The sequence below is a fragment of the Chiloscyllium plagiosum genome, chromosome 34, assembly GCF_004010195.1.
Source record: "Chiloscyllium plagiosum isolate BGI_BamShark_2017 chromosome 34, ASM401019v2, whole genome shotgun sequence".
Taxonomy (NCBI): Eukaryota; Metazoa; Chordata; class Chondrichthyes; order Orectolobiformes; family Hemiscylliidae; genus Chiloscyllium; species Chiloscyllium plagiosum.
Window position 1 is genome coordinate 14998042 of NC_057743.1, and position 7947 is coordinate 15005988.

Below are 7947 nucleotides of genomic sequence, written 5' to 3' on the forward strand. Positions count from 1 at the left end.
CCTCACCTCAACCTCCTTCCACCTATTGCATTCCCAACACCCCCTCCCCCAAGTCCCTCCTCCCTATCTTTTATCTTAGCCTGCTTGGCACACCTTCCTCATTCCTGAAGAAGGGCTTATGCCCAAAACATCGATTCTCCTGCTCCTTGGATGCTGCCTGACCTGTTGTGCTTTTCCAGCAACACATTTTTCAGCGCTGTACTGCTACATGACTAGTAAAGAGACTATGCTGGGTGCATATCACTTCATAAGACCAGCAGCATTACTGTGAAGTACAGCAAGCCAAGCAAATGCAATGTATTTCTTCTTAATGCAGTTACAACACTGGCATCTATCCAACAATGTGGAAATAGCCTAGGTGTGCCCTGTCCACAAAAAACAGGACAAAACTACCCATCGAATTTGTTTTAATTTGCTGGTGGGGCATGTGCCTAGCTGGCTGGGCCAACATTCATTGCTAATCCCTAGTTGGTGGTGAGTTTCCCTCTTGAACTGCGACAGTCTAATTTTGCCCTATCAGTCTATTCTCGATGGCGAGCAAAGTGCTGGAAGGGATCATGAACAGGGCTATCAGGAGGCACTTGCAAAGTAAAGAGCTCCTCACAGATGCTCACCTGCAGGTCCAACAGAACCACTTGGCTCCTGATCTAATTATACCCTTGGTCCAAACATGGAGTTATAAAGTCATACAGCATGGAAACAGACCCTTCAGTCCAACAAGTCCACATCAACCAAGATCCCAAACTAAACTAGTCCCACCTGCCTGCACTTGACCCATATCCCTCCAAACCTTTTCCATCCAAAAAGCTCAACACCATCCAGGCCAAAGCTGATGGCTTGCTAGGCACCACATCCACCATATTCAAACATTCATCTCTTCACCTTTGATGTACAATGCAACAGTGTGTACTATCCCAAAGATGCACTGCCATAACTCAGTTCAACAGCATCTACTAAATCTGTGACGTTCACCATCTCGAAGGGCCAGGGCAGCAGACGCATGGGAACTCCATCACCCGCAAGTTAGGGCGGCACGGTGGCACAGTGGTTAGCACTGCTGCCTCACAGCGCCGGAGACCCGGGTTCAATTCCCGCCTCAGGCAACTGACTGTGTGGAGTTTGCACATTCTCCCCGTGTCTGCGTGGGTTTCCTCCGGGTGCTCCGGTTTCCTCCCACAGTCCAAAAATGTGCAGGTTAGGTGAACTGGCCACGCTGAATTGCGCATAGTGTTAGATGCAGGGGTAAATGTAGGGGAATGGGTATGGGTGGGTGCGCTTCGGCGGGTCGGTGTGAACTTGTTGGGCCGAAGGGCTTGTTTCCACACTGTAAGTAATCTAATCTAATCTAATCTAATCTTCCTTCCAAAATACTCACCATCCTACCTTGGAAATATCTCACTGTTCTTAACTGTTATAGAGTCAAAATCATGGAAATCCCTTCTTAAAAGTATTTTGAGAGACTCCACATCCCAAGGAGACAGCTCACAATCAACTTGCCTAAGGCAATTAGATTTGGGCAATGAATGCTAGCCAAGCCAGTGACATCCACATCCCAAATACCATCGAAACAGAATACTTACATGCAAAAGCCAGTCAAACAAATATTAATGTAATAATATAAATAGTTATTTAAATTAGCTGTTGGTCTTAAATGTATTTTGAAAACATTTTCTGAGCTTCATTAATGATTAAGTTGGTATCATATATAAAATGAACCACACAGACAAGGAGATCTCACATGTGTCACAAGCTGTGTGCATGTGTCACTGGAAAAAGATGACTGGCAGAAGATGGTAAATAAGAAGTTTAATTTTTAATTTTAACCGTAACTTGCATTCGATGTCCACCCTAATTGCTTTTAAACTAAGTTGCTTACCAGACCATTCAGAGTTGACTACACTGCTGTGACTGTGTAGATGAGACTAGACTAGACTGAAGTAATGATGGCATTTTCGTTCTCTGAAAGGCACTAGATTTAAGCCTATGTCCCCAAATAATCAGCCTGCACCTTTGGATTACTAATCCAGTGATACCAACAAAATGCTACCAGCTTCCTCAACTGATGGAAAAAAATCCCTTGTCATTTTCATTTCAAATCCCACTCCATAAAGTAAGCACAAAAATCAAAGATGACAGTGTGAAGGGAGTGCTGCATTGTTGGAGGTGACAACTTTTAAGACCATAAGACATAGGAGTGAAAGTAAGGCCATTCGGCCCATTGAGTCCACTCTGCCATTTAATTATGGTTGATGGGCATTTCAACTCCACCTACCCACACTCTCCCGTATCCCTTAATTCCTTGCGAGATCAAGAATTTATCAATCTCTGCCTTGATGACATTTAATGTCCCAGCCTCCACTGCACTCCTTGGCAAGGAATTCCACAGGCCCACCACTCTCTGGCTGAAGAAATGGCTCCTCAATTCCATTCTAAATTGAAGCCCTCTAATTCTAAGGCTGTGCCCACAGGTCTTAGTCTCCCCGCCTAATAGAAACAAATTCCTAGCGTCCACCCTTTCTAAGTCATGCATTATCTTGTAAGTTTCTATTAGATCTCCCCTCAACCTTCTAAACTCTAATGAATACAATCCCAGGATCCTCAGCTGTTCATCGTATGTTAGGCCTACCATTCCAGAGATCATCCATGTGAATCTCTGCTCCAGTGCCAGTATGTTCTTCCTGAAGTGTGGGGCCCACAATTGGACACAGTACTCTAAATGTGGTGTAACTAGAGCTTTATAAAGTCTCAGAACCACATCACTGCTTTTATATTCCAACCCTCTTGAGATAAATAACAACATTACATTGCTTTCTTAATCACGGACTCAACCTGCAAGTCAATCTTTAAAGAATCCTCACTCCCAGATCCCTTTGTACTTTGGCTTTATGAATTTTCTCACCGTTTAGAAAGTAGTCCATGCCTGTATTCTTTTTTCCAAGGTGCAAGAGCTCGCATTTGCTCACGTTGAATTTCATCAGCCATTTCCTGGACCACTCCCCTAAACTGTCTAAGTCTTTCTACAGCCTCTCCACCTCCTCAGTACTACCTGCCTGTCTGTCTAACTTCGTATCATCGGCAAACGTTGCCAGAATGCCCTCAGTCCCTTCATCCAGATCATTTAAATATAAAGTGAACAGCTGTGGCCCCAACACTGAACCCTGAGTGACCCCCACTTGTCACCAGCTGCCATTCCAATGAAGAACCTTTTATCCTAACTCTCTGCCTTCTGTCAGACAGCCATTACTCAATCCATACCAGTAGCTCACCTTGAACACCATGGGCCCTCACCTTACTCAGATCCTCCCCGTGAGGCACCTTATGAAAGGCCTTTTGGAAGTCTAGATAAATAACATCCACTGGGTATCCCTGGTCTAACCTACTTGTTAGCTCTTCAAAGAATTCTAACAGGTTTGTCAGGCACAACCTCCCCTTACTAAATCCATGCTGACTTATTCTAATCCTTGACGATGGATTCCATAATTTTACCTACAACCGATGTTAGGCTAATCGGCCTATAATTTTCCACGTTTTGTCTTAATCCTTTCTTAAACAAGGGGATTACAATAATGATTTTCTAATCATCTGAGACTTGCCCTGACTCCAGTGATTTTTGGAAGATTACAACCTCAGCCTCCGATATTTCCTCAGCCACCTCCCTCAGAACTCTAGGATGTAGCCCATCGGGACCAGGAGATTTATCAATTTATAGACCTTTTAGCTTTTCTAGCGCTTTCTCTTTTGTAATGGCTACCATACTCAACTCTGCCCCCTGACTCTCCTTCATTGTTGGGATATTACTCATGTCTTCCACTGTGAAGACTGACACAAAGTATTTATTAAGTTCTTCAGCTATTTCCTTATCCCAGCACTAGCCTTCCTGCATCAAATTGGAGCCATCCAATTTCTACTTTTGCCTCTCGTTTGTTTCTTATGTATTGAAAAAACTTTTAGTATAATTTGTAAATTTACTGGCCAGCTTACCTTCATATTCAATCCTCTCCTTCCTTATTTCTCTCTTTGTTATCCTCTGTTTGTTTTTTGTAGTCTTCCCAATCTTCTGATTTCCCAGTGATCTTGGCCACTTTATAGGCTCTCTCTTTTTTCTTGATACATTTCCTGACTTCCTTTGTCAACCATGGCTGCCTAATCCCCTCTCCCCTGGATAATCTTTCTTTGAGATGAACCTTTGTGCTGTGTTCTTAATTACGCCCAGAAACTCCTGCCATTGTTGCTCTACTGTTTTCCCCACTAGGCTCTGCTTCTAGTCGATTTTCATCAGTTCCTCTTTCATGCCCATGTAATTACCTTTATTTAACTGTAACACATCCGATTTTGCCTTCTTTTTTTCAAACTGCCTCCTAAGTGTTCCCTTACTTTAAGATCTTTTTATAAAGTCTGTTTCATTACATAGCACTAATCCAGAATAGCCTGCTCCCTTGTGGGTTCCAAAAAGCCATCCTGTAAACATTCCATGAATTCCCTTTCTTTGGATCCACCGGCAACATTATTCACCCAGTCCACCTACATATTGAAGTCCCCCCGTTCACCATGACCTTGCCTTTCTGACATGCCCTATCTACTTCCTGGTACATCTTGCATCCCTGGTCCTGACCACTGCTGCGAGGTCTGCACATAACTCCTATTATGGGTTTTTTGCCTTTGTGCTTCCTCAACTCCACCCACACAGACTCCACACCATCTGACTCTATGTCATTCAGTGCCATAGATTTAATTTCATTCTTAACTAACAAGGCAACCCCGCCCCCTCTGCCCACCTCCCTGTCTTTTCGATAAGTTGTAAATCCTTGGATGTTTAGCTGCCAGTCCTGAACCCCCCGCAACCACGTCTCTGTGATGCTTACCACATCATAATCATTCATGATGATTTATGCCATTAATTCATCTACTTTGTTGTGAATATTACGAGCATTCAGGTAAACCTTAATGCTAATTTTCTTATCCTCATGATTTCCAACATCTCTAGTAATATGTCCTAAGTTATCCTTCCTTTTTGCTTTATTCTTAGTCTGCCTCCAACTTAACCCCTGCACACATGCTAACCTGCTGTTTATCTTTCTACTTGACTCCATACTCCCTGTCACTTTCCCTTTCCCTTCCCCCCGATTCACAAGTTTAAAGTCCTAGTGTCCACCCTATTTATCCTTTTCGCCAGCACACTAGTTCCAGATTGGTTCAGGTGGAGACTGTCCCATTGGTACAGATCGCCCCGGTTCCAAACCTGATGCCAATGTCCTTCTTTCCCACAGCAATCTTTTAGCCATGTGCTTACTTCCCTAATTTTCTTATTCCTATGCCAATTAGCAGGTGGCTCTGGCAGTAATCCGGAGATTATGACCCTCGAAGATCTGTTCTTCAATTTCCTTCCTAGTGCTTGATACTTCCCAAACATTTCCCCCTTCTTCGCCTTGTCTATGTTGTTTGTGCCAACATGGACCACAACAACTGGATCTTCTCCCTCCCGCTCCAATATCCTTTCAAGCCAGTCGGAGATGTCCTGCACCCTGGCACCTGACAGGCAACACACCATGTGGGACTCCTGATCCGGCTCGCAAAGGACACTATCTGTCCCCCTAATTATAGAATCCCCTATAACAACCACTTGTCTTTTTGCTCCCCCCTCTTGAATGGCCTTCTGCACCATTCTGTGGCTCATCCTGTCCACAGCCCTTTTCCTCATCCATACAGGGAGCAAGAATCTCATACCTGTTGGACAAGGTCAAGGGCTGAGGCTCCTCCACTCCTGAACTCAGAATCCCCCTACCTCCCTCACTTACAGTCACACCCTGTTGTTCCTGATCACTGACTGAATTTGAATTACTTAATATGCCGGGTGTGACTGCCTCCTGAAACAAAGCGTCCAGGTAACTCTCCCTCTCCCGGATGTGCCGCAGCGTTCGAAGCTCAGATTCCAGATCATCAACTCTGATCCGGAGTTCTTCCAGCAACCAACACTTGCTGTAGATGTGGTCACTGCCGTTCACAATGGGATCAGCCAGCTCCCACACCATATAGCTACAACAGATCACCTGTCCTGCCATCTCTACTTATTTAATTAATTTATACAAATTTGTGAGTTAAATGATTTCTAATACTCCTCCTTTTCAACTAACCAACTAATAGTAAATGTTTAATCAATTACATGATACACAAGAAATATCAATTGAAATGCCTTACCTTAGCAACACACGAGTCCTTTTCTTGGTTAGAGGAGGAGGGCAGGTAGGAGACACAACACGTGTAGTGTCTTGGGATTCAGTCGCTTCCCAAATATATACCCAGCAGTCCTTTTCAATATCAACCCTAAACTCCTGTCCACTTTCTCAGTCTAGTGGGCGTTGAAGAACCCTTACCTCTGTCCTATCCTGCCTGAAATCTGTCCCACAATCAACACCACAAGACAGTGTTAACTGACAGTTGACACTTCTGAGATCTTACTATGTAAAAGTTGGCTGCTGTGTTTTTAGTAACCCTTTGAAAAGAAATCACCTCCTTGGTCTGGAGCAATGTGAGACCTCTTTTGGTTGTGAAAGGTGCTATATTAATGCAAATTTATTTTATAGGAGGGTTGAACTTGTGATTCCTAAACTTTCACACATAATTGATTTATGTTTTTCAATATGGTGTGATATTTTTGTTTTAAAATAAGGGTCCCTTTTCCCCAGTTCTCTCTCTAAGGGTAAAATCTGAGAGAATTGCAGACACCCTCCCTGCAGTGAATTATCTAACCACACCAGGCTGCTGCCACTATTCCTCCCAGCCGCTGGTGTCGCTGCAGTGAATGAGGAACAGCTCCCCTCTCCCCAACCACCCATTTGTCATAACTCCTCCTAGCTCCTGGTGTCGCTGCAGACACACTCCTGCGGTGACAAGCTGCCACTCAGACCCCCTTTCCATTGTCATGACTCTTCCCGGCCGCTAGCGTCGCTACAGCTCCGTCTCCATGGAAACCATCCACCCAACCCTCCGTCCAGCCCGGATGATTATAAGTGACGGACCTGGTTGCGTCGCTGTGTCCGCCGATAAATTGGGCTCGGCCGCTGTGAACGGTACGGAGTGACGAGTGAAGGTTCCGCCGGGTTAATCGCTGCTGTTTAACTCGGTTTCGGGTGAGTGTGTTAGGCGCTGCCGCGGGGCGGAGGCGGGGCAAAAGGTTTTGCTTTTGTATCAAGAGTGTGTCAGACGCCCTCTTCTTTTTAAATGTAGATGCAAGCAGTGGCTGAAGCTGTTGTCTACGTTAAATGTCTCCACCCCATGCCCACCCCCATTCAGCTCCTAGTCTGGGCAAGGCCCTCAGTTTCCAGCCTTCACTCACTCCTGAGTAGACGGACAGACAGACAGGCAGGAGGCTGGAAGATCACAGCAAGGCAGGTAGCATCAGGAGGTGGAGAAGTCGACGTTTTGGGGAGCTGCAGGTAAAGGAGGTGGCGGGGGCAGGGTGGTGAAGTGGGGATAGGTAGAGGGTATGACCTGGTTGGTCAATGGGGTGGTGGGGGAATGAATCTAGTTAGTGTCTGGGAGGATTGTTGGGGAGGGGATGGGGAGGGAAGTTATTTGAAATTGGAGAACTCAATGTTGAGTCCTTGGGCTGCCGGCTGCCCAGGTGCAAGATGAGGTGTTCCTCCAATTTGTGACTTGATTCATTGTGGCAATGGAGGAGGCCAAAGCTGGCCCTGTTGGAAAGGGAGTGGTTGGGCAGAATTAAAATGGGTGGTGACTGGGAGGTCTGGTCAGTCTCTGTGGGCCCAGGTGAGATGCTCGGCAAAATGTTCCCTAAGTTTATGTCTGGTCTGCCTGATATAGAGAAGACCACATTGGGAGCACTGGATACAGTAAGTTAGGTTGGAAGAGAGACAGATTGCACCTGGAAGGATTGTTTGGGGCCCTGCATGGAGGGGGGGGGAGGGGGGAAGGTCGTGTGCCAGCCAG

At 45.5% G+C, this 7947-nt stretch overlaps 1 protein-coding gene across 1 annotated transcript in view; it reads left to right on the forward strand.

The window, feature by feature from the left end:
- Positions 1-7020: 7020 nt before the first annotated feature.
- LOC122540227 (small vasohibin binding protein) overlaps positions 7021-7947 on the forward strand; it is a 12576-nt gene continuing 11649 nt past the window's right edge. The window contains exon 1 of the mRNA XM_043675629.1: positions 7021-7127. The gene's annotated coding sequence lies outside the window, so the exon portion shown is untranslated. The remainder of the gene's footprint in view (positions 7128-7947) is intronic.